We start from the raw sequence: 27,879 nt of genomic DNA on the forward strand, positions 1-27,879 counted from the left end.
ATATTAGAAAACAAAGGAAATCATCTTCAGGAATTTTTGTTAGGCAATGGTGTCTTAGACTTTACACCAAAAGCACAGCAACAATAGAAAAAAAAAATAGAGAAATGAGACTTCATTGAAATTTTAAAATTTTGTACATCAGAGGAATTGATTGTGAAAGTAGAAAAACAACCATTAAATTGGAGAAAATACTTGGAAACCACATATCTGATAAGGGTATAATATCCAGAATATAAAGAAATCCTTCAACTCAATAACAAACAGACAAAAAAGAAAAAAACAAAAAACAATTTTTAAAAAATGGGCAAAAGACTTGAATAGATATTTCTTTTTCTTAAATTAATATTTTTATTTTTAAAGAAGCTTTAGATTACATATATGTTACAGAAAAAATATAAGGGATCCCTATATGCCCCACTCCTTCCCACTCCCACATTTTCACACATTAACAATATCCTTCCTCCATTAGTATGGTATATTTGTTACAATTGATGAATCCCTATTGAAGCATTGCTAGCAGTCATGGAATACAATTTACATTATAGTTTATACTCTGCCCTGCACAATTTTTCAAGTTATGACAAAATATACAATGGATGGTATCCATCAGTGCAATGTCATGCAGTACATATCCAATGTCCCAAAAATGCCCCCATATTACACCTACCCATTCTTCCCTCTCCCACCTCCCACAACCTCTGGTGGCTACTGCCTTGAAATCAATGATAAGAGTTCTTCCATTGGTAGAATAATAATAAGTCTAAAGTAGAATAATAATGTCTACTTTAGTCCATTGTTCATTCCCCAATCTTGAGGATTTTGTGATGGTGATACCCACTCTGCTTCTAATTGAGAAAGGTCTTAGATCCTATGGGGAAGATGGATGGAGCTATCTTGCTTGCAGTTGTAGATGCTCTCTGTTTCCTGTGATGGGCTGTGTCCATCATCATCTCCTTGTTAGTTGTCCTGGAAATTAGGTATTGCAACTCTGGTGAATGAATAGATATTTCTACAAAGAAGATATATAAATGGTCAATAAACCCATTAAAAGATACTGAAAATCATTAGCCATTAAAGAAATACAAATCAGAACTACAATGAGATACCATTTCATACCTACTAGAGAATGTCTACTGTGACTAAAGGGAAAATAATTAGCATTGAAGAGGATGTAGAGAAAAAGAAACACTCATTCATTATTGGTGGGATTGTATAATAGTGGGGTCTCTGTTAAAAATAGTTTGGCAGTTCCTCTGAAAGTTAAATATAAAAATACCATATGACCGAGCAATACCACTTCTAGGTATATACCCAAAAGTATTGAAAGCAGACACTTGAACAGATATTTGCACACTGATGTTCATAGCAGCATTTTTCACAGTTGCCAAAGGAAGAAAAAAAAACCAAGTAACCATCAACAGATGAATGGATATACAAAACGTAGTATCTATATACAATGGAGTATAATTCAGAAGTAAAAAAGCATGAAGCTCTGATATATTCAGACACATGGGTGAACCTTAATGGTATCATGTCGAATGAAATAAGCAAGGCACAAAAGGACAAATGTATGACTTCACTGAAATGAAATAATTAGAATAAGCAAATTCATAGAGTCAGAAACTAGAATATAGGTTTCAAAGCTGGTATGGGGTTTAGTGGGGAATAGGGTGTTCAGGTTTAATTGGCATGCAGTTTCCATTTGTGCTGATGGAATTGTTTTGGTAATAGATGGTAGAGATGGTAGTGTAACATTGTGAATGTAATCAACACCACTGAATGTGGGGTAAAAGGGGAAATGAAATTTCAGGTTGTATAAATGTTACTATAATAAAAATTTAAAAAGAACACATAGGACTGTAGAACACAATCTGTGATCCCTAATGTAAACTATGTACTATAGTTAATAGTATAATTATAATAATATTGTTACATCAATTGTAACAAAAGTACCACAGAAATATACAGTTTGATACATAGGGAAGACTCTATGGGCTGAAGTATTTGGGAATTCTGTGTTTTCTGTGTGCTTTTACTTGATTTAAGCCTGCAATTTCTCTAATTAAAAATTAATTAATTAAGAAAAAGAAGCTGAAGGAACAAAATTAATACAGGGAAAGTTAACTTTGGAAAAGGAATATTATCAAAATTAAAAATAGACATTTCAAAATAATAGAAGTCAAATAATCAAGACATTGCAATCTTAAATATGTGCACTGTAACTAACAGAGCTTCAATATACATAAAGCAAGAGCTGAAAGAACTGAAAAGAAAAGGAATGAAATCCACAATTATAGTTTCAACTTTTCACTTCAATAATAGAATAACTATACAAGAAAAATCAATTAGAGTTAAAAGACTTAAACAACATAATCAACCAACTTGGCATGATTGATATTTATAGAACATTTGATCCAACAAAGCAATCCTCTATTAACTTAGTGGGATTTAAATAATACAGAGTATGTACTATGATATAATGGAGTTAAATTAGAAACTGATGTTGTCAAAATTTGGAAATACCCAATATTTGGATATTAAACAACACTCTTCTGAGTAACCCATGAATCAAATAAGAAATAAAAAAAAAAGAAAGTAGAAAATATTTTCACCAGAATGGAAATGAAAATACAACAGATCAAAATTAGTGGGACACAACTAAGGCAATGCCTAAAGGAAATGTATTGGCTTTAGTGCTTATCTTAGAAAAAAGAAAAGTCTAAAATTAATGATTTAAAGTTACACCACAGGAAGTTAAAATACAATAACATATTAACTACAAAAAAGTAGAAGAAAAAAATAATATTAATGAGATGTGAAATCAATGAAATATAACTGATAAACAATAATCAATGAAAAAGAGAGGGTTCTTCAAAAAAATGATAAAATTGAAAAGCCTTTAGCTAGATTAATCAAAGGAAAAGGGGGCAAGACACAAATAAATTAAACAATTTATATGAAAGGAAAAACTTTTGAAAGGCAGAAAATAACAAAACTATAAAAAAAATAGTTCTCTATCTAATTCAGTGATTGAATTTGTAAATACAACCTTTCCCACAAGGAAAACTACAAAACCAATTGGCTTTACTAGTTGAATTCTATCAACAGTTAAGGAAGAAAAAATTTTAGTCCTACAGAAAATATCTTAGAAAATAGAGGAGGAGAAAAATTTTCCAACATATTTTAAAAGGCCAGCGTTACCCTGATTTCAAACAATTTAACAAAAGGACATTACAAAAATAGGAGACCTCAGACAAATAACTGTCATAAATGCATTCACAAAAAATCTCAAGAAAATATTAACAAATAAAATCCAGCAGCATTGCAAATAGTTAATACATCATGACCAAGTGGGATTTAAGCAAAGAAAACAAAGTGGGTTTCACATTTGAAAATTAATCAATTTTATTATCAAATTATGGCATAAAGGAAAAAAACTGTATGGTCTTTTCAATAGATGTGAAAAGTATATTTTATAAAACTCTACACACAATCACATAAAAATTCTTAGCTAATGTGACTCCCAGAAAATATCATGTTCTGGATTATCCATTCTTGTGGGTGTGGGTTCCTTTTATTGGATTGGATTCAGTTGGGGGCTCAGTGAGGCATGGTCCAGGATGGGTCTTGGTCCTCTACTGGAGTCTGAGAGAGCAGACACACAGAGGAAAAAGCCTCAGAGACAGAGAGAAGGAACCTAGGAGCTCAGAGAGAATCACGGGAGAGAGGAAACCACAGATGGAGTAGCCAGAAGCTAAAGCAATGAGACCCGGAAGAGAAGCAGATGCCTCCATGTGCCTTGCTGTGTGAAGAAGTCTAGGTTCATCAGCAGTTGACCTTCAGTGAAACAGCATCTCACTGATCAGTATCCCTGATGATGCCTTGATTTGGACATTTACACTGCCTCAGAATTGTAAGCCTTTAACTTAATAAATACCCATTATAAAAGGCAACCCATTTCTGGTATAATGCCCCAGCAGCTTTCTGAAACTAAAACAGCAAACTAGAACTAGAAGAAACTTCTTCTATCTAGATAAAGTGTGTAGTTAATATCCTACCTAATGGTTTAAGATTGAACACTTATCCCCTAAGTTCAGAAAGAAGTCAAATATATCTTCATGCACCACTTCTACTCAGTATTGTCCTGAAGGCCCTACCCAGTGCAGTAAGGCCAGAAAAATTAAAATCATGCAAATTTAAAATGAACAAATAAAATTGTCTTTATTTGCATACATGAATTGTGTACATAGAAAATTCTATAGAATCTGAAATAAAGCTAGCAGAAATAACAAGTGAAAAGAAATTGGAATAGAAAGGAAATTTAAAGAAATCTTGACCAAACGTCTCTAAATTTGATTAAAACCATAAATCCGTAGACCCAAGAAGCCCAATTAACCTCAAGCAAGAGAAAAATGAAGAAAACCACAATAAGACAAATCATAATTAAATTGCTTAAACCAGTGATTAAAAGAAAATCCTAAGAGCAGTCAAAAAATGCATATTACTTTTATTTTTTTTTTAAGATTTATTTATTTCTCCCCCCACCCCAGTTGTCTGTTCTCTGTGTCTATTTGCTACATGTTCTTCTTTTTGTCTGCTTCTGTTGTTGTCAGCGGCACGGGAATCTTTTTGTTTGTGCTTCTTTTTGTTGCGTCATCTTGTTGTATCAGCTCTCCGTGTGTGCGGCACCATTCCTGGGCAAGCTGCACTTTCTTTCGTGCTGGGCAGCTCTTCTTACAGGACACACTCCTTGCATATGAGGCTCCCCTATGTGGGGGATACCCCTGCGTGGCACAGCACTCCTTGCACACATCAGTACTGCGCATGGGCCAGCTCCACACGGGTCAAGGAGGCCTGGGGTTTGAACCGTGGACTTCCCATTTGGTAGACAGGTGTCTTATCCCCTGGGCCAAGTCCACTTCCCGCATATTACTTTTAGAAGAACAAAGCAAACAATGACAACAGAATAAAGCTGATAGACAGTACAGAACTGCATTACAAGAAATGTTAAAGGAAACTTTCAAACAGATGAAAGGAAATCAGATGTAAATGTAGATCTACGCAAATTAATGAAAAGCACTGTAAATATTAAATACATGAAAAACATGACTTTTTTTTCTTTAAATCTCTTCAAAAGATAATTGACTGTTTAAATCAAAACTATTAACAACATAACATTGAGCTTATAAAATATTTAGATGTATAATGAATGACAGAAATGATACAAAGAAGGGGAAGAAAGAAATGGAAGTTTATTCTTGTACGGTGCTTTTACAGAAAGTGAAGTATATAATACCACTTAAAGGTAGACTGTGATAAGTTAAAAATGGATGATATAAATGCCATAGTAATACTAGCATAGTACTACAAAGAGTTACAAGTAATAATAAGCACTGATAAAACAAGGAAGATCAAATCATTTAAAACTCTCAATCAGTGAACAGGGCAGAATAGAAGGAAAAGGGAATAAGTAACAGAAGGAACATAGAGAACAAAGATTGTAAGATGGTAGAATCAAAACCAACCATATCAATGTAAGTGGCCTAAATGACATAATTAAAAGGCAGAGATTATCAGATTAGATAAAATAACAAGACCCAACTCTAGGATTCCAACAAGAAATCCCATTTTATATATAAAGACACAATTAGGTTAAAAGTAGTAAGGTGGGAAAAGATATACCATGATAACATTAACCAAAAGAAAGTTGAAGTAACAACATAAGATAAAGTAGATTTCAATATCATCAGGAATAAGGAAGAGTAAATCATAATGATAAAGAAGCCATTCATTCAAAGGACATAACACCCTAAACATTTATCAACTCGCAAACAGAATTTCAAGTTTTTTCTCTATCCTTTCTTTGGGAATACCAATTACGTGTGTAGTAGGCCATTTGAAGTTATTCCACGGTGTTTTCATGGGTTTTTCTTTGTAGTCTTTTCCCCTATCTGTTTCATTTTGGGTATTGTAGCAGTTTGGCATTGTTTATGAATTCCAAAAATATTTATTGAATTATGTTTGTAAACTGGTCTGTCAGAGGTATCACTTTTAATTGATTAAATTATGATTCTGACTTTGATTGAACCATGTCAGTAGTGTGTGAGACTCACAGAGAAAAGACATGGATAAGGTCAGTGTTGGAGTTTTGAGCTGGAGGCCAGAAAGTAAGCACACAGAGGAGCAGAGCAGCTGAACACAGAGAGAATGGAGTCCCAGAAAGAGAGGCAGAGCTCGTCTCCTGACAGTCTACAGCTGGCCTTGTGGAGAAAACAAATGCTGAGCCCAGAGAAAAATGAGCCCCAGGAAGAGAGGAACCCAGGAAGCCTAAACCCTGGCAGACATCGGCAGACATCTTGCTCCAACATGTGGCAAAAGACTTTGGTGAGGGAAGTAACTTATGCTTTATGGCCTGGTATCTATAAGCTCCTACTCCAAATAAATACCCTTTATAAAAACCAACTGATTTCTGGTATTTTGCATCAGCACCCCTTTGGCTGATTAATACAGGTATATATATATATCTATATATTTTTTTCCCAAACTTTCCAAGCTCACTAATCTTTTCTTCGACAATGTATAATCTACTGGTTACCTCAGTAAAGCAGATTAAAGAAGAAAGATTTTTAACACCTTTAATCATCAGAGAAATAAAAATTGATTACCTAATGAGATACCACATATGCACTAATATGGCTAAAATTTAAAAGTATCATAATATCCAGTGGTGATGATGGTATGTAGCAACTTGTACCCTCATACATTGCAGCATGACCATAAAATGTTAAACTCACTTTAGAAAGCCTCTTGATGATGTTTTTAAAAGATCAACATATACTTACCATATGACCAAGAAACCCAGTCCTATGTATTTTCCCAACAGAAGCAGAAACTTAAGTTTACACAATGATAGACTCAAATATTAATGGTGGCTTTATTTGTAATAGCCAAAAACTGTAAACATCCCAAATGCCCTTCAACAGGAGAAAGGAAAAACCAATTGTGATATTTCATACAATAAAATATTAATAAAATTGTGATACATCAATAATAAACACTGCTAATATATACAACATTATAAAGAATCTACAGAACATTATGCTACATTAAAGAGACCAAACCAAAATTAGTACATCCTGCGTGATTCCATTCCTACGAAATTCAAGAATAGGCAAAACTAGTTTAGAGTGACAGAAAGCAGGTAAGTGGTTGCCTAGAGCTAGAAGTATGGAGAGGGTATTGACTAAGCAGGGGTAAAAGAGAACTTATTAGTAGAAAGGAATTTTTTTCTATATAAAATATGACCTAGTTATGTATGTTTGTCAAAACTCTTCAAACTTCTAAAAGGTCAAATTATTGTATCTCAGTTATACCTCAATAATATTTATTTCAAAATAGTATTCTTAAATCAAGTACTTTCTAGTAAAATGTCCATTACCAAAACTAATTTAATGTATAGAAGACTTGAAATGAATTACTATGGAAGAATATGTGAACAATTTTAAGAACATTAATTTGATAACATTTAAGATATTGAATACTTATAAGAAAATATGTAAATGACAAAAATAGAGAGCAAAAAGTTTTAGAAATTGATTAAAAAGGACATTTTTAGGTTTACCAAAGAATTAAATCCCAAACAGTTTTATGGGCAAGTTCTTTCAGTCTGCTGAGGAACTGATAATGCTTGTTCCATAGCTAAAAAACATAATTCATATAATGAACTTAATAGAAAATAAGAATAAAACTTGCTAATAACATCAAATACATAAAAAACATCAAAATAAAGTTCTACTCTGACCAGTAAATATCTAAAATTAATTCAAAGATGTTTCAATATCTTAATATTGTTTCATCATGTAAATAACCAAAAATAGAAAAACTAAATATTTTCTTTAATCAATGCCCAAATATGCATTTAATAAAGAAATTCAGTTCTGAGTAACTCATTTTAAACTAGGAATAAATGGCCTATCTCTTAATATGTTGAAGAAGTAAATATCAAATTAAAGATGACATTTCAAATAATGCAAAACAGTAAAGATATTCTCATTCAAATCAGGAACAAATGAGGATATCAAAGCCATTATGAAAACTGTCATGGAAATTCTTATCAGTGCATTGGAAAAATAAAAATAAACAGTATGAATCCTGGAAAGGCAAAAAACAAGACTATCTTTTCTAAAAGAAAACCCCACAAGATTCACTATTCTCTAATATGATAGTATAAGAGTAATAAGATGGTCATTTATAAAATACATATACAAATATGCAAGTTTTTTCTGACATATCAACAATACCACTTCAAAAAAATCCATATTTTTCAAAAGCAATCAAAAATATTAAATATCTAGAGATAGTAAATACCAAGAAGAAATCCTAATATAAATAAAAGTCCATATAAATGTATTAATAAAACATGTAAATGAAAGTTCAAAGTCTTACTGAAGATGCCCCGGACAATTAACAAAATGATGAGGACTATCCAGCTCCACACTAAAAACAAAGAGTATCTTAAAATGCAAGCAAAATAATTCTATTCCTCTTTCCCATAATATCTGTGCCCCTTCTCAGCCTGAAGCAGTCAGAGAAGACTTCGTCCCAAACTCCTCAAGATGGAGGAATGAACAAAAATTGTCATGGGGGAGTGTAACCACTGACCAAAGCAGATGTATTGTTATTATAGCTATTATCTTATATTCATTGAGTTGCTTGTAACATTGATATAAATAACAATTTTTTAAAATTTGAGGAAATATAAAAATAATTTTAAAATATGGATAGAAAGTCTAGATTTTTACAATGTTAAATTCTCCGTGGGGGTAAATACAATCTAATTTAAAGAAAATCTCCATTTAGTGTCTTGTTTCTTACCTACATTATGTTTTATTTTTAAAAACTTGAAAAAACTGTTCTAAAGATCTTGTGAAGCAATTGTGATGGATAGGCTATTATGTCAACTGACCAGGAAATTGTGCCCAGTTGTTTGGTCAAGCAAGCACTGGGCTAACTATAATACAAGGGCATTTATGGCCTTTGGTCACCACTGACTTTACTGTGGTAGTAAATCATAGATAGTTGCTTATAATTAAATAAATCAGGGAGACTGCCATCAGCAATGAGCGACGCTTAGCCCAATCAGTTGAATTCCTTAAAAGGGGAAGTGATTCCAGCATGGAGAGAATTTCCCAGCTTGTCTTTGGACAGCCAACATCTCCCAGGACTCCTCAAGGACCTTCATTGGACTTTCATTGCAGCCCCTGGTTGCAGTCTGCCAGCGGAACCTGGACTTGTGCTTCCCCACGGCTGTGTGAGAGACTCTTATAGAATCACATACTATTGACAGATATCTCTTGTTGATTCTGTTTCTCTAGAGAACCCTGACTAATACAGCCATAAATATTGAAAAATAGTTAATAGTGATGAATTTGGGAAAAGGCCTTGACCAAAAGAGGGAAATAGTAAATGCAAATGAGTTTTTATGGCTAAGAGATTTCAGAGTCGGAAAATCATTCCAGAGGTTACACTTAGGCACATCTCAGGAGGATCTCGCTGACTGCCACAATAAACAGGGCCTCAGGAGGGGTCCTCCTGAGGGCTCTAGAGACATCTAGACACTATAGGCAAGGCACGCAATCTCAGAAATTTGGCACCCTGTCCGTTGGCCTTACCTTGGAATACATGTTCACCAACATAACAGACTCATTTATAATTTCCCTACACATGGTTCTTCTATTCCTTTTATTTGAACCTATAATTAGTTCTATATTCATTAAATATATGTCCCTGAGGCTTAAATTTTCCATCTATCCATATGCCAGTTGAGCCCTGAATCTCAGCAGAGTTGCAGCCAATACCTAGTTTCCAGTTCATTGGACTTACCCTGGGTAACTAACAAAAGGATGATGATGGACAGCACCCATTCCAAAAAAACAGAATGTATCTACAACTGCAAGCAAGACAGTTTCATCCATCTGCCCCATGGGCTCGAAGCCCCCTCTCAATCAGAAACAGAATGGGCATCACCATGCCAAAATCCTCAAGACTGAGGAATGAACAAACATAAGGGGGAAATGCAACAGTGGACTAAAATAGAATTATTATTCTAATAATGGAAGAACTTGTAACATTGATATAAAGGCAGGGCTTACCAGAGGTTCTGAGGGTAGGGAGAGGGAAGAAGCGCTGTAACATGGGGCATTTTTTGAGACATGGGAATTGTTCTGCATGACCCTTATAATGATGGATACAGGCCTTCTACATTTTGTCAAAACCTAAAAAATTGTGTGGTACAAAGTGTAAACTATAATATAAACTATAGGTTGGTAGCAATGCGTCTATATTTGTTCATCAATTGTAACAAATGTACCACTCTAATGAAATACGGTGTTATTGGGGGCAAGTGTGTGTGGGGGTGTGTGGGGTATATGGGAATCCCCTGTATTTCTGACGTAACATTTATATAATTTAAAACTTCTTTAAAAAATAAATAAAATTTAACAGAGATAACTTAAAAAATGATCGAAATGCTTTTGAAAAAGGATAATAATGAGTATTTATAGTGGTACAAACAATAATTAAAATTTTATATTGGTGCAATAATATACAAATTAATGGAACCAAATAAAAAGTACAGAAAGAGATCAAAATATAAAGCACTGAACAAAGAAAAAGGTATTGTTTTAAATTGCTGGGAGGGAAGGTTGAGTACCACTTGGATGAAATAGTCAAGAAAGATTTTTAGTTCTATTTGCTATTTGGATAAAATAAAATCAGAATAGTTAATTTTAGGTGCATTAGGAAATAAATGTAAAAAATACATAAATATAACTAGATGAATACATAAGTAGACTTTTATCTGTAGATGGGAAAATATATTGCTTTCACCAAGTAAAAATTTAAAACTTCTCCATGTCAAAAGTTACCTCAACACCAAAGTATATACAACCCCAGGTATTGGTGCTCCTGAGGGCTATGAAGACATGCAGGTCCTACGGTCATGACAGATGGCTCTGGAGTCCAGTGCCTTGCCAGTGGGCCTTACTTTGGAATTTGTGCTCCTGAGTGTGATGGAGTTGGACTCAGACATGATTCTCTACAAGTACCTCTTTGGTCACTTTTACTGAACCTGTAGTTGGTGCTGGGGTTTGTTTATGGTCAGGAGACTTGAATCTCTGGACTATCCATGTGCCAGCTGGGCCCTGAGCGTCAGCAGAGTTGCAACACCTACTCTCCTGTTCGTTGGACTTATCCAGATCGGTTGGATAAGTCCATCACACCAGGAAAGCAAGAGAGTCTACAAATTACAAGCAGGAGAATCCCATCCATCAGACAGTGGGATCTAAGCCCCCTCTTGATTTAGAGGTGGAGTGGACATCACCGTCCCAAGGTCCTCAGGATGGAGGAATAAAATATGGATTAGAGTGGACTTATCTGGTATTCTACTATAGAACTATTGTGACTAGTAATTGAAGAAACTGTAGCACTGATCTGGAGAAAGTGGCCGTGGTAGTTGCTGAGGGCAGGGAAAGGGAAGAAGAGATGAGATGTGGGGGCATTTTTGGGACTTGAAATTGTCCTAAATGATATTGCAGGGACACATGCAGGACAATATATATCCTGCCATAACCCACTGAATGGACTGGGAGAGAGTGTAAACTACAATGTAAACTATAATCCATGATGTGTAGCAGTGCTCCAAAATGTATTCATCAAATGCAATGAATGTGCCACACTAATGAAAGAGGTTATTTATGTGGGAGGAGTAGGGGTGGGTAGGGAATGGGGGTATATGAGAACCTCTTATATTTTTTAATGTAACATTTTGTGTGATCTATATATCTTTAAAAAATAAGATAATAAAAAAATAAGTATTTTTTTAAAAAGTTACCTAAACAAAATTAAAAGAAAACTAACAAGTTAATTTAAGAAATATTCCAGCACATATGATGGATAAAGAAATTATATATATATATATAGTGAGAAAAATTCCAACACACATTACAGGCAAGGATTAATAGTATTCTTATTGGAACTTTTAAAAAAATAATTAACAAAAACATTCACATTGAGTGGAGGAAAGAGAGGAACATGCCATTCATAAAATAAGAAAGCCAGACAAAAAATATGAAAAAATGTCCAAACTTACTACTAACAAATGAAATGATGGTTAAAACATCAAATGGATATTAGTTGTCATTCTGAATTGGATATTTGGCTTCTATTACAATGGCAAAAAAATTAAATACTAACACTGGGGTTATAAGAGTGATCAGAAGTATGTACTCTTTTACTGTGCAAGTGAAAATATAAATTGGTATAATCTTTCAAGACAGCAATTGAGTAATATGAACTAAAAGCTATAAATATTTTCATATTCTAAGCTAATTACAGACTTGCACAACCTCTCAGTATAAGTATATTCATTACCATTGTATTTTAAAATAGTAAATAAATGGACACAACCTATATATCCAACAATAGTTTATAATGCATTCATATAAAAATGCTCACAGCTAAAAAGAAGTCTGTTATAGAAGAATAGCATTTGTTCATGAAAATATTTTACTATTATATTAAATAATATATTTGGTAAAATACAGGCCAGGGGGTTGGGGGAAGACTGGAAATACACCAAAACTTTACATATTTCTTTATGTATTCATAGACATTCATTGGAAAAATCTTTAAAAATTAATTAATTCAAGTAGATTTTTGAGGCTTTCAGTTTTCACATAAATGCTAAAAATAGTCAACTTCATTCTTGCTATAACTTTCTTTAGATACCAAACTTGCTTGAGGTACCAAATCTGAATAGCACAGAAAGCTATCAATCTAAAGAGAGAGATGATTCTCATGAGAACTTTTACAGTAAAAATGTTTATTCTTTATCAAATTACAGCTCCAATATATTACAAATTTGTCTCTTCTGCTCTTTATGGTTTCAACAAATGATAGTTTAAGATGGTAAACAAAGGTAGGTAAAAGAATTCTTTTATTTTGCCCAGTATTTGCGAATTTATAATTTCTTAATAATTGCGGCTATCTAAACCAAAGAGAGGCTATAGATTTCTGTGTCTGATGCTTCACTTGCTCTTTTTCTCAGTCAGGGTGTGTGTGTGTGTGTGAGACAGAGAGAGAGAGAGAGACAAATAGTTCCTATATGTAAAAAAAAAAAAAAAAAAAAAAAGGTGCTTAGAGGAAAACTTAGTGTGAAGACTGGCTCCGGGGATGAGATGATGTGTTTATGACCAGGCACAAACTGTTGTTTTTATCTCATCGGATAGAATTAGTTTGCTTTGTATTTTTCAGCCTCAGCGGAATCTATATTCAACAGTAAATGCCAAACAAGCCCCCTATGATGTTCTGGAAAACTCGTGCTCTCTTAATAGCAGCAGAATCAGTGGCTCAGAGCAGTCCAAATGGGCAGAGGGAACTCATGACAGTGCAGCTGCAAAAGAGAAAGACAAAAAGGGAGAGAGAGAGGAAACCCGTACTTTCCCCAGGCCTAAAATGTCAAGGATGTCTTCTAAATACCACCAACCCTTTTGTCAGAGCTACTGCATATGAGGTGTGTAAAACAGTTGCTCCTAGGTTTGTTTTAATAAATAAATAAATATATTCTAAAAACAAGTCTCTGAAGGGAGGAAAAAATGGAAAGGCATTTCATTAAGCCACAGAACTACACAGATGCAAGGCTTCTAGTGCCACCTCTATTACTAAATCAAGTTCCGTTTAAAAATAAGAATTATCATTTTTCAATATCAAGTGAATTCCATTCACTGCATGTCCCTATCCTTCCCAATTTTATTCTATTATGCATGTTCTTCTAGCGTAAACATTAAGTTAAGAGTAAAACTAGCCTTAAATATAAACATCTCTTAAAACAAGAATGCGTAGTAAAATCACACACACACATGTCTAAAATTTCCTGTATGTCATAAATACTGTCATTAGCTAAAATGTACTGGGTAGCCACCAGATGTATAAAACTATTGTGAGAACAATATAAGAAGATTTGACGTGTCTCTGAAAAAAAAACAAGCTTAGGGTTTAAATAATTCAGACAAACTTTCTACGTTTTCTTCCCTGAATTACTGAAATCATTGCATCAGATATCTACTTTGTTTTTTATGACAATTCTACTTAATTATAATCAATTTGACTAAAATACCAAGAAATCTCCTTTTGGAATGAAAAAGAAAAGAATAAACAAAAACAAAATCCTTTTGACATTACCTATACCATCACCACCTCTAACAGTTTCATAGTGAAAACAAAAATAACAATACCAATATAGGGAAACGGACTTGGCCCAGTGGTTAGGGCGTCCGTCTACCACATGGGAGGTCCGCGGTTCAAACCCCGGGTCTCCTTGACCCGTGTGGAGCTGGCCCATGCGCAGTGCTGATGCGCGCAAGGAGTGCCCTGCCACGCAGGGGTGTCCCCCGTGTAGGGGTGTCCCCTGCGTAGGGGTGTCCCCCGCGTAGGGGAGCCCCACGCGCAAGGAGTGCACCCATAAGGAGAGCCGCCCAGCGCAAAAGTAAGTGCAGCCTGCTCAGGAATGGTGCCGCCCACACTTCCCGTGCTGCTGACAACAACAAAAGTGGACAAAGAAACAAGACGCAGCAAATAGACACAGAGAACACACAACCGGGGGAGGGGAGGAATTTAAATAAATAAATCTTTAAAAAAAAAAAAACCAATATAATATAAAGTGGCATTTAAATAGCAATATTTATCAAAATTTCTTAACATGTTTTGGATATCTTAACATGTTTTAATTAACTTATCCTGTCAGAATGGGCATGGATTGGTTATTAATTTTTCTAAAACTTGTAGTTACAGGTGAGACACTTTCATTAAAAGTATGTGGTAATATTGCAATATCTTTGGAAAATCTTAGAATAAATTAGAAGTCAAAATTATTCATGTTCATCTCCTCATATTCTTTGCTTTTTAGGACGTAGTTAGTTTAGGTAGAATGTCCCTGAATTTACCAAAGGCACTGTCAGATACATTTGGTGCCCTGGAGAAGATTTATATTTCCACTTGGTATGTATCTGTGGGGGTGAGGGTGAGGGCAAGAGGGTAACTTGAGATAATCATTGCTAAAAAGTTTTATTTGCAAATGATAATTTCTCCTTTCATAAATATCAGCAAATATGCTTCTCTCTCTCTCTCCTTCTCCCACTCTCACAGGATATCAGGCAGATAAGAGTTATCAGTAAAGGTCATCCTCAATTTCTGTACAGAAATGATCTGTCTCCGGTATGTAATAAACATTTATCCATGCCTTTATTAGCTATATTGAAGCTGACAGTTCTGTTAAACCATTTTCTTTCATTTTGCTAGGTCATGACGGTTAATGCTGCTAAAAAATCTCATCACTGCTTTTGATCACTGTATTGTCTTCTCTGTATTATCAGGATTTTGTGAAGGTAAGCACTGGCTGAAATGACCTTTTAGAGTTACAGCACATTGAGTCTCCAGGTTTTTTGTTTTGTTTTGTTTTTATTTTCTTCGTTTTCTTTTCATCACAGTAAAAAGGCAAAGAAGTGCAAAGAATAAATTTTCCTCAGAGGTCTATATTTAGTCTGGTAGTTGACATGTTCAGTCAACTTTCAATTATCCACAGCAAAAAGGATGCAGAGCTTCAAGTATTAAATGCAAATCACACAAAGTTGCAAATCTTTTACCAGAGTCATTTCAGGACCTAAAAAGTAAACTTCACGTTTTACTCAAATTCCCTTCCACCTACTTCAGTTCTCAGGAAGTAGACAGAAATTAAAAACAAAAGCAAGAAGAACCCATGCATTGAATAAACATCCCGAGAAAATTAACATGTACAATAGAAAAATGTGATGCAGGGCAGGGGGGCGGGGAGCAGTCTGCATCTTTACTTCATGCATGCTACGTAACTTCTCCTCGTGCTCAAAGCAATTTTTGAGAATTGTTTGCTGTTGAGAAGTGAAAAACAACAAAAAAAGCCATGAAACTGTCTGCCTTTGTTAACTGATTAAAGATCTTATAAAACTTGCCAAACAAAGGTTACATGTCAATTTCAAGGAAATACAGTTTGGATAATTTAAAAAATAAACCGTCTGGAATTTCAAATATGTTTCCTTTCAGTTCAACAAATATTTACTGATTTCCTATTGAGTGCTGGGCACTATGGAGATTCTAGGAATATAAAAATATGAATGACTCATCTCTGCTTTCCACTAGCTCACAAGTAAGGAGCAATAGAAACAACTATTTAAAATTCACAGAATTTATAACTTGCAGACATTAAAGTTGAAAATTCACAAAGTGATATTAAAGTGCAGAGAAGCCCCTTCCATAGCCAGGGAGATCATGGAAGAATTCTACAGAGAGATGAAGCCCAAACTGAATCCTGTTATCCAGTTGAAGAAACAAGTTATCCAGTTGAAGAAACAGGACATGTGGGAGGTAGGGGAGAAAGAGAGGAGGGCATTTGAAACAGAGGGAATAGCATGAACAGAGGCACAAACATGTTACACAGTTTTGAGGGTTCAGAGAACCCCTGAGCTCTCCAGGCTGTTCAGAGCGCAGCAGTCATAAGCAGGGGGAGCAAGAAAGAGAAGGGAAAGACAAATCTTGTGGGAGGAAGTCTCTCAGGAGCTTAAATTAACCAATATGACACTTTAATTCCATTACCTATTCTTTCTTTCTTTTATTCATTCAACAAATATTTCTCGAGCACCACTACATGCCAGGCACTGTTCTATACAGTAGTGACCATAATCAAGTCCCTGAAATCATGACACATTCATTTGGATGGGATGAAACAAACAAACAAGCAAAGAAAAAAACAAACAAGCAAACAAAACCAAGCATGTGGTGTAGTGATAAGCTCTATTCTACAGAAATAAACTGAGGCCAAGTTAAGGGGGTAGGGGCTCGGTGGACTGTTTTATGGAGTGGCCAAGGCAGGGAATCTCTGAGAAGTTGAGACAGGTGAGATTACAGCTGAGGCCTAAAGGAAATCAGGATCAGTGTTCTGGGGGAACTGCTTTCCAAGTGGAACAAATGCAAAGATCCTGGGAGAGGAGCATCCTTGGAAAGCTGGAGGGAAAACAAGAGACCAGTTGGAACAGACAAGAGAGGAAGAGATAAAGGAGGTGCAGTGGAGTGTAGAGAGATACAGATTTTACTTAGGGCAGGATTTCACATCATGAACTAAAGCAATACATTTTACACAGTGAAATCGATATAAGTCTTTAAGATAGACACAAAAAGATATTTTAAGTTTCAGTAAACAATACTACATGCAGCGCACTTTGCTATTTTCAATTCTACTCCATTTCTTTTAATTCTGGGCACAATCTATTGAATTTCTTTTACAACCTGCAAATAAGTCACAACCCACAGCAAGGAAAACACTGAGGAGGGTCATACAGACCAGTTGAATAAAACACATGTTCTATCTTAGGTACCCAGTACCAACCCCAATGCCAAGCATACAGGCTTCCAACCATTGTGTGTTGAATGGATGGATGGATGGATGGAAATAATTAGAAGTTATTTATAAGGTTCAAATTATGAAGAGCTCTCAGTGGACATTACTATGTAAAAACAAAACTCTAACAACTGAATGATCTAGAAGTCATAATTTGTCACCAGTGTCACCAGAATGTACTCAGAATTTAATAGGGAATCAGTGTCAGCCACTTTCTCAAAAAAAAAAAAAAAAAAACATACTTATTTCAATTTGGGCAGAGTTTTCTCAAGAAGACCATTGCCTAGGAGGTAAGGGGGAAGACTCCCCAAAATTCACTTTAAAAGATATGGACATTTTCTGGAACCTACATTTTATTTCTGAATAAAAGAAATAAGACAAAGTAAGTTGCAAGTAGATCCTTAAAGAGGTTTATTGCTATCGTTGTGAAAATTAATCTCTTCTATCCTTATATGATTTCTAACACAGGATTTTAAAATCTGTAGACCCAAGTATGATCATGTGTCAGAATTTCCAACCAGCATATTTGATATTTTTATAAGAATTGTATGTGAAGGAAGAGAAAAATCTCCCTTGTACAGTTAGCAGTATAAATTTTCTAAAAGAACTGACTTTGAGTTCAGAAAAATCTGATCTTTATTCTGTAGAATAATAATTGCTAACACTTACCCTGTGCCAGCCACTATTGCAAGCATTTCACATATTCAGTATTAATTCATTAAATCCTAACAGTAAGCCTATGGGGGAGGAACTATTACTATCTTAGTTTCCTGCCATAACAAAGTACCACAAACTAGGTATCTTAAACAACAGAAATGTATTGTCTGATAGTTCTGGAGACTACTGATCTGAAATCAAGGTGCTCACAGATTCCTTTGATGTCTGTAGGAAAGAATTTCTCCTGGCTTCTGACAGTGGCTTGCCAGCAATCCATGGAATTCTCCATCTCATTCCTCACATGATTGTCTGTTTATTTGTGTCCAAAAGTCCTCCCAGACATATTTGATTAGGACCCACCCTACCGCAGTGTGAAGTTTTAAGCTTCCCAAATCCATCTGTAGCAACAACAAATAAGGTCACAGTCTGAAGTCCTGGGGTATTAGGATTTAACACATCTTTTTATGGGACTGTCTTAGTTTGCCAGGGCTGCTATGACAAATACCATGCACTGTTATGACAAATACCATTGGCTTAAACAGGAGTTTATTATCTCACAGTTTTGCAGAGTACAAGTCCAAAACAAGGTATGGCCAGATCATACTTTCTCCTAGAGTGTGTAGCATTCTGGTGTGGGGTTCGGCAATCTTCCATCACAGGGTGATCTGTTTCTTCCCTCTCCTCCTCTAGTTCCTACTTCCATGACCAATTTCCTTTTCTAATGAGGACTACAGCCATATTGGAGTAAGATACACCCTGATTCAATTGGCTTCTCTGAAATAGGAGCTTGGAAAGTCACATTTACAAATGAGTTCATACCCACAGAATCAGGTGGTAGAACTTGAATGTGATTACTATGTGCCATGCACTGCAGCATTCTATAAACATTAACTTCTTTAATATTCTCACAACAACCTTATTTTACAAATGAGAAACCTAAGGTATAGGGAAGTATAACTTGTGCAGTCATCCAAATAGCAAGTGGTGGGTTGGGATTGGGTCCAGGGCAATGAGATGCAGAGTCCATGCTTCTGGCTACTAAGCCAATCTGCCTTCTTCAGCTGTAATATCTATGCCAGGTTTGCCCTGTAAAATAAGATGATGCTTACCAAACAAGACCTAAAGGGAAATCTGAGCTCAAGGGAGAACAGTGGCCCTGCTACATCTATTCTCCATCAATAATTAGATCACAAGTTTAATATACTTACCACCAAGAATTTAAAAATCTAATTTATAGAAATTTTATTTTATACTTTCCCCCATAAAATTCTCTACTAGATTTTTAAAATCATCTTGACCTGAATTAATTCAATGATCCATGTCTTTCTGCATCTGTTTCATTTTGTTTCTCTCTTGCTTTCCTTAGACCCAAGTTTGAAACTTTGTAAAAAAAAATGTAAATGCAACCAAATATCACACAGAATGGTCTATGTGTCTATTTCACACATATATATTTTTTTTAAATTGATCATTAGAATTTCTGGATGTTCAAAAAAGATGCAGACACTAGACACATGTCCATCTCAGCATTCTTATCTTAGTAAAAGGAAGAATCTCCCTTATGCTTGACTTCAGTATTGTTTATCTGGCACTTTATATATATACATGTACACATGAAAAGAAAGATGAGGGTGTTACACTTGATGGTCTGTTCCTTAACTTAAACCACACTCTTCACTATCGTGATAAAGGTCATATTAATGGTCAAGAATCACTTCTTAAAGAGCTTTCTTCTTGATGGGGACTCAGCATAAATATACTAATAATAATCATTCATGTTCAAATGCTCCATCAACCCAACTTCGAGATGAAGATTTGGCCCGGCATTGATAACTCTTTACACCATCCCAAATAAAGACACAGTAAATAGAAGCACACAAAATGCCACGATGACCTCTGACCTTCATGCCTGAGGTCATGGGCTCCAAAACAAGAGGCAAGATCCCTGTGGTCATGGGAATCTCAAAGGGTTGTTTCAAACCACATCCTAACATTTAACGAGCTCACTCTGCTTAAACTCTGATCAGAGGTATTGTCAAAGGAAAAAAACCTCTATCAACAGGTAAAACCTTCAAAATCCTAAAATAAATTTAGCAGTTGAAAAAATGCCGCAACTGAAATATCTACTTTCCCATGGTGATGTGGTATTTTAAGCCAGGTTTTTTCCTGTGAGAGCTTCGCACTGTTTGGATCCAAATGAATAAAAACAAAGGACCAAATGCTTAACAGTTCTACTAATATCTCTTGTTCTCTTTTAAAGTATGTCTTGGAGACAACCCATGATAATCCAAAACCACATGGTAGTTAGGTTGCCCTAATTTAACATTTCACTCTACTACATCCAGACTGAGAAATAAGCCCCCATTTCCCAGTCTAAATCAATTTTACAAATAAGAAAATGTATTAACCTTTCTTTTTTCTTCTCCTTTTCTGTCTCAGAGAAACCCTGGAGCTAATTGTAACCATCTTCTAAAATTTTGTCATAGTGCAATGTTATAAACATGATAAAATCTTTCATATATTTCAATGATATGGATCAAGACAGACCCTACTTATATACCATACTGTGACAAGATAAATAGCCGAACTCATAAATCTACTTTTAAATGATCATGCTTTAAAGACTTCAGGGCGGTTATCATCTGTATTGATACCAAGAAAAATACAAGAGTAGATATTATTTGAAAGAATAATCTGCCTCCTCAGCTAATCATGTTTAACTTGGCAGCTTTAAACCCTACCTGATATTGAGCAGAATTTTATATGAAAGAGTTAAATGCACTACGAAAGGAAATTAATCCAGCTACAAAGTACAAAACAAACAGAATGAAGTATCAGCATGTGGCAACTCCAATGTATCTAGTCTTTATCATTTAGTGGATATGCCATCCCCGTATTTTGGGAGCAGACATGTAGTCAATAAGAATAAAATCTATTGATCTACTAACAAGTTTAATACAACCTTGAAATAAATTCTGTTCAAAACCTAGAAGCCTCCCTCAGTGTAATAGTTAAACCACTGACTCACAGGCAAAACAAGAAACCCTGCCCTTAGGCCATTATCAGCATGATCCTTTATTTGAAGTCTTACAGGCTGTTCAAGGGACAACTCTGGTGGTTTGGCTAAAGGGAAACAACACATTGAGTAGCTCCATACAAGCCAAACAAAATGGAGCCTCCCAGTATGAGAATATTAAATTATTATGGCTGCAACAGGGGGCGCAACTGTTAGTGGCCCCCTCCCACTTACGGCCTTGCTCCTCTCTTCCCTGCAGTGAGTGTTCATTGTCATACCTAATATTCAAACGCTTTGGTAATAATAAGAGTGTCAAGATAATAGCAGGGAACTTTCAGTAGAAATTCAATTTTCAAAAGCCAGCTGTGCTCTCCCTCAGTTGCTCATCCTAAGAAGATGGCTTCAAAAAACAAAACAATTTCCTATTCGAAAACCTAGAACAAGGCTTCTATTATATGTAAATACACATGCACAAAGTCTAAGTTTAGGAGGACAAACGTACATTGCCAATTCAATACTGCAAATGACCAGGACAATGCTACAAGAGAAAGAGCCAAAGGATTAAATGGGCTGGATAAGAAGCAGGACAGCAGAAAGGGAACAAATCTTTCTTCATCTAACATTCTGTGTGGGTGGGTGTGTTTTTCTCCCAGCCAAAGAGCTTCAAGAGGATTCATGAAGGAGACAAGGTCTTAAATCAATGAACATCGGCCTTGTGAGCATTATTGAAGACACCTTGTTAGAAGCAGCAGTTTGGGCTTCTTTATCTCCTTTCATTTGGCATGACTTTCCGTTCAATAGAGCCAGTGAGGTGCGCTGTAATGTGTTATTTAGGAAGGATACTAGTATTGTTAGCACGGTCAATATCTGTACTTCTTAAGGTTGATTCAGAAAATCCTGGCTCTTTTGTCCCAATAAAATAATGGATTTATGGAAACTCTTCCCTTCTGCTTTCTTTTCTTAGTCAACACGATTTGGTCGACAGCCATTTTAGATTAAAAGTGCCAATGAATTGAAAAAAAAGTAGCAGCTGGAAACTAAAGCTCTGCAGGTGGCTGCAGATAAATACAGTATTGTAAACTTGCTGGCATGAGCCCTCTCAGAGTGTTCTGAATACAGGTCAAAAAGCTTGACAAATCCAGAAGTCATTTCTAAATTATGGCCTGCATGCAAGTAGATCTTTATCCATGCCACCCAAAGGGATTTCTTTTTTCCTTTCCTGGTTACACAGGAATGGACGAAATTGTATTTACCTTTTTATACATGACTCAAATCAGTGTATTTATCAGTGTCACAGAAATGCAAAATTTTTTCCAGGGAATTAACAGCATAAAGCCCTGGTGGTCATTTCTTTAAGGAGTTACCATGAACAGGAATACCCTATTTTTAAAAATTATATACATATATTTATGCATGTTTGTGTGTGTATGAGAAGAATGTCTTTTAATTAAACAATTTTAACTGTTTGGGAAGAAAAGCACTATAGAAAAATAAAGAGTTGCTTATTTCCATTTTATCATTATATGATACCAACAGGTCCTCTTCCTCAATTAACCACATTTGGGCACATTTGCTCCATTGCCCTTTGTCCTCTAGTACTTACGTTTTTCCTTTTCACTGTATTAATTAGTAATCAGAAATATACTTCCGTATATTTCTTCAGAACTATTATGTCTTTTTCATACATTTGCCCTACCTCTATATTTCAGTTTCAGATTTCTGAAGCTCAAGGACCCTGTCTTCTATTGACTTTTTGCACTTCCCCCAAAACCAGCCTCTTTCTATTCAATGTAAATATGTGGGAAACTAGTTGACAGTTTATAAAGAGGAAGAGAAGACATCTAAGAAGGCTACAGAACAATTTCTTAATAGTAGTCATCTTAGCAGAGGGGGAATCAGAAGAGGGGAGACTTTCAAATTCTATGTTACATAATCCTGAAGTGTTCGTTTAATGATGATTATATATTAGTTTTAAAATAAAAATAAAATAAGATAAAGCAATTTTTAAAGAAGGGAGATCTTAAGAGGTACTCTTATCCTCACCTTGAATGGTGCAATTCAAGCATATGTTCACATTACTAACCAAGAACAGGAGTTGTAGGGTGGTGGAAAGGTGGATACAAATAAGAGTTATGGATTTTGCTTCAATGTGAGAAATGAGGACTGCATACCTTTTAATCTGGTACTTGATTTAACTTATGTAAGTATAGAAGGAAAATGGTATTTTCTTAAACAAATGAAATGGCAATTCATCATACCATAGGCCAATTTTAGCATTCATTCATTCAACAGTTTTTTTTAACATCTACTATATGCCCAATACTGCTTTATGCCCTGGATATACAGCGGTACAGAACACAGGCAAAATAGCCCGGCCATCATTGACGTACATTCTAATTGGGGTATATAGACACTAAATAATGAAACATTCAATAGGCCCAATGGCATAAGTGCTTTGGAGAAATACAATACAGGGAAGGAAAGCTGGGAATTGCAGGTGTACTAAGGATGGTTGTAATAAACTGCTCTGTGAATTCCAGGTCTTGTTTCTTTATCCTGAATGCTGCCTTAGGTCCCATTTGAGCCCCAGAAGGACCATCAGGAGGTCAAAACTAGAGACCAGGGTTATACAGACGACAAATATATATACAAGATTCCCCACCAAGAGCAGGAACCAGCATCCTCTTGCTCTTGCCCTGAGCCCCACATCAAGAAACTATTCTGCCACTTTTTCCCTTTAATTACAAAATAACAGCACTTAGATACCCTAGAACCTCTTCTACCAAGAGCACCAAATTCATGGAACCTAAGTGCGTTAGAACTCCTTCCAGTTCTGTTTTCCCCATTCATGAGATTGGTTTTATTAGCGAAGCAACTTTTAACCCACAAAAAAGCTATGAATGCCTTAAAAATTCTTCCCATTAACAGGGGTAGATCCAGTTTTTATGCAGCCTATAGCTTACACAACTTGCCAGGCACTCCTTTAAAAAGAATACTCAATTATGAATAAAACATATTAAAGTGAATACTTAATATTTATTTAGAATCAGAAAATAAATGAAAGCAAATTATATATTTCAGAAAGCTGACAAACATCACCAAATTTAGAAGAATAATCCAAGTTAGCTTCTGGCTCTACACATTTCAAACCTGTTCCTCCTCCACTACTCACATATTTCAGTGGTGGGTACCACAGAGTACATTTATGTCTCATAGAGTCTCTGGCCCCATTCCTTCATGCCACGATGAAGGCAAAAGCAGCATAGCCCTTGAAGCCATTTCTGTACCAAGATCCTCAGCATTAATCCTCAGAAGCAATGGCAAATCACATGCTTATTTCTACTAAACCCAAACAAAATGTATCCCAACTAAGTTTCCTTAGCTATATCCTAAATTTCCATAGCTACTCAAATACCATCAGCAGGGGAAGTAATAATCTCACAAGCTTTCCATATTTTACAGATGAGAAACTGAGGCTTAACAAGGTTAAGTACTTAAAATCAGATGTCCAGTAAACTTAAAGGCTGGGATTTAAACCCTGGTTCTTTTTTCTGTGGTAAATGGTGTTTTGTTTTGTTTTGTTTTGTTTTTAATGAAGCCTGAAAATAACTAGAAAATAAAGTGAGTAGAAGAAGAGAAAAATAAAGAGAATATCATTAATTAAAAGACTGTATTAAACACAAATGAAACACTGAAACCAGGAAGTTTAATATATAAACAAGGCATAGCTTTAAAATACTATAGAAATGGACTGAACAGAGTCCTGTCTCCAGAAAAATCTTTAGGGTCTAGTAGTCTATGTGAGTGAGTTTTGATTTTTCTCTGGTAACAAAAGAAGTCACTGGTTGCCTTTAAGCAGAAAATGATGTGCTCTTATTCCTGCTTTAGGAAAATCATTCTTCTGCATGAGATAAAACAGGGCAACGGTAGAGAGAGAGAGAGAGAGAGAGGTCCAGGCCAGAAATACAAGTTTTAGTGCCAGCACTTTTGAAAACGTATTTAAAGTCATGGGACTGCCAGAGATCACCTAGAGAGAACATGTAAATTGAGGAATAAAGAGGATATAGCCTTCTGATCTTTAAAGGTCTGGAAAAGGAGACAGGTGGGATTCATCAGACAACGTGGCCTTCAAGACAATGAGCCAAATACCTCATGGAGAAGGAGCTTCCACCCCTCAAAGTTGCCTGTGAATTGGGCATAACCATCCCTCTCCCTTCTGGCTCAAGCTGGAGCAAGAATGGTCCTAATGATGTTTTTACAGTGCCAGTATTTGCATTGAAGAAGTAGTATAGATAGAAAATATACACTTGGGTTTCTTGGTCTAAAAGATTGTGGTGTCTCAGGATAAAAGGCCAGATCAGGTGTTATATTTGGGGAAGAAAAATCCTAGAAGCCTCAGAGAAACAACCTGATGCACATGAGAGTAGGGAGAAAGACATGATTCAGAAGGAAATTTAAAAGGCAGAAAGGAGAAGAGAACAGAAGGACAGAAAGAAAACCAGCACTAATTTAAGGGAAGACTATGGAATAAGAGCAGTATGTACAGGCAGTGGCTTGTGTATACACAAAGTTTTAAAAAACAGTTATGTATTTGTTTTTACAGTTTTCTCTTTTGGCAAGTCATTTTTGTTTTGCATTTCCAGGAGAAATATAATGCTGATTTTTAAAAATTATTTATTTAAGAAAAGTTGAAAATTGGTTTAAGGAAAAAAATGAAGTCTACCAAGTTTCTTAATCTCCAGGCTCATTGAAATCTTTTTCAGTAAGATGGGTTCTAACTCACTTTGTAGGCTTGCTGTGCGGATTAGCAATAAGGGCTGGAAAAGTTCTAGCACAATGTCTAGCAGGTTCTCATTAATTAACTAATATTATTATGGTTATTATTTTTAAGTACCTAGCATATGTCATGCCTGACAAAAAATTATTTTTATTAATGGAAACAGAGAACAGCAGAGAGGTGAAAATTAAAGGCAAAACAAATACAGAGAAAGAATTCTATTACAAGATTAGCAGAAAGGAAAGAACAGGATGGTCATTGACCATAATGAATTAATGCTAAAACTAAAATTGAAAAATAAAAAGTTGCTTTCAGGAAATTAGAAGGGATAAGAATGAAGTTGCAAGTCAGGACCTACGGAGACAAAACAATGACTTAGGATTTTAGGAGGGAGCTGAAGGGAGCCAAGATAGTGCTTGATTGATCAGGTTGCTAAACCTAAAAGAACTGAAGCATGGGTAATCTAGGGGCTGTGGGTGGGCTCTAGAAGATCCTTGAAACCTCTAAAACTGAATGGTAAAATGTTTATGTATGCAAATATAGGAATAAGAAGTTTTCTGAGTAACACTTCCATGTCTCTCATCAGATTTTTGGATATGTGACTTCAAATTTTTAAATTCTTGCTGTGAGCCAAATCTTGTAGTGAGCTGTGTGTCTATATAGGCAGTATCCCAACTTTGCCAGATGTCATAATAGTGTTGTACTTAAAATTGCTGGAATGAAGGTGATAAGTTCTATGCTGAATAGACCTGTGACCATCATTTTCCCAGAGTGGCTTTGTGGGAGGTCGCGGCCAGAACTGCTATAAAGCGGATGGACCAGGGAACTATTAGAATGTGGAACTGTGTTGTGGGAAACTGACTTACCTATTTGTTGCTTCCTCTTATTGTAGATGATGTTGCAATTGCTTCCTGTTATTGTAAATGTTATCTTATTGTAGATGGTGCAGTTGCTTCCTCTTATTATAAATGTTGCAGTTGTTTCCTATTATTGTTGATGATGTTGCAGTTCTGACAGCAAACAGCTGCTCGTTAGTTTCCAAATAAATATGATGTGGAAACTAGAGTTGAAGTGCTCAGTTCCAGAAGCTGTGAGTCCCCTGGTCCCATCTTTGTCTCCTCTCTTGTGTCATTCTCTCTGTCCTTTATTTCATAAAGTTCTGGGTCGCCTTCCCTTTGAGGCAACTGATTGCTGACTTAATGCAGCAGAACTGTAAGATACTTTGTAGGTGGCAATGAGATTGATCCTTGAGAAATGGCAGTAAACGTGCCCTTCTGAGTTCCTGCATCCACAAGGGTGGCCTTGGTCATTAACCTTGGGAGTGCCTCTGGAGAAAAGAGGGAGGAAAAGAGAAGCCATTTCCATACACCTGCACCCCGGATCTCATTGTGTTCTTTTCTCTGCTGATTTCTAGGAACAATAATAAACTGAAATTACCAGCAATCTTAGTCATCTTCACACTGGACCAGCCTTTGGGAACAAATTGTTAGTCAGCCCCAGACAGCGGTGCCGTGTTACTTGGAGGCTGCATTGGACATATTTTATTATTTCAAATATTTCATAAATATCCGTAATTTTGAAAGCAATCTTACAGTTCAGCATTTCAGCTGAAACTCTGATAAGGTTTACTTCAATAGTTGCAGCTCATCTTGAAAAATATTTTTCTTGTTAAGTAATTATATTCTAATTTGTCCAAAGAAAGAGAAGCAAGAGAAAATGGGCCCTCCCAAAAGAAGCCAAATTAAAGGAAAAATGTAGACTCCAGAATACATTTTCAAATCTCTTTCCTTCCTAAATATTCCTAAACCTTTATCATTTTCCCCTCACTTACCACTTTTAATTGTGTTCTAAAGATTAGAAAAGTAGTGGAAAATGTGTTTACCATGGATGAGAGAATGCCACAATACAAGTTTTGTACTGACCTCACTAAAACCTGCTATATAACAA

The 27,879-nt window shown here is 35.5% G+C and overlaps 1 long non-coding RNA gene across 1 annotated transcript; it reads right to left on the minus strand.

The window, feature by feature from the left end:
- Positions 1 to 322: 322 nt before the first annotated feature.
- On the minus strand, positions 323 to 27,331 carry LOC139439237 (uncharacterized). The gene is made up of 2 exons (XR_011649062.1): positions 26,799 to 27,331; positions 323 to 1,009 (listed from the first exon to the last, which is right to left on the minus strand). It is a non-coding gene; the product is annotated as an uncharacterized lncRNA (long non-coding RNA).
- Between the last annotated feature and the right edge of the window lie 548 nt (positions 27,332 to 27,879).

Source organism: Dasypus novemcinctus, chromosome 1 (genome assembly GCF_030445035.2).
Source record: "Dasypus novemcinctus isolate mDasNov1 chromosome 1, mDasNov1.1.hap2, whole genome shotgun sequence".
In the NCBI taxonomy this organism is placed as follows: domain Eukaryota; kingdom Metazoa; phylum Chordata; class Mammalia; order Cingulata; family Dasypodidae; genus Dasypus; species Dasypus novemcinctus.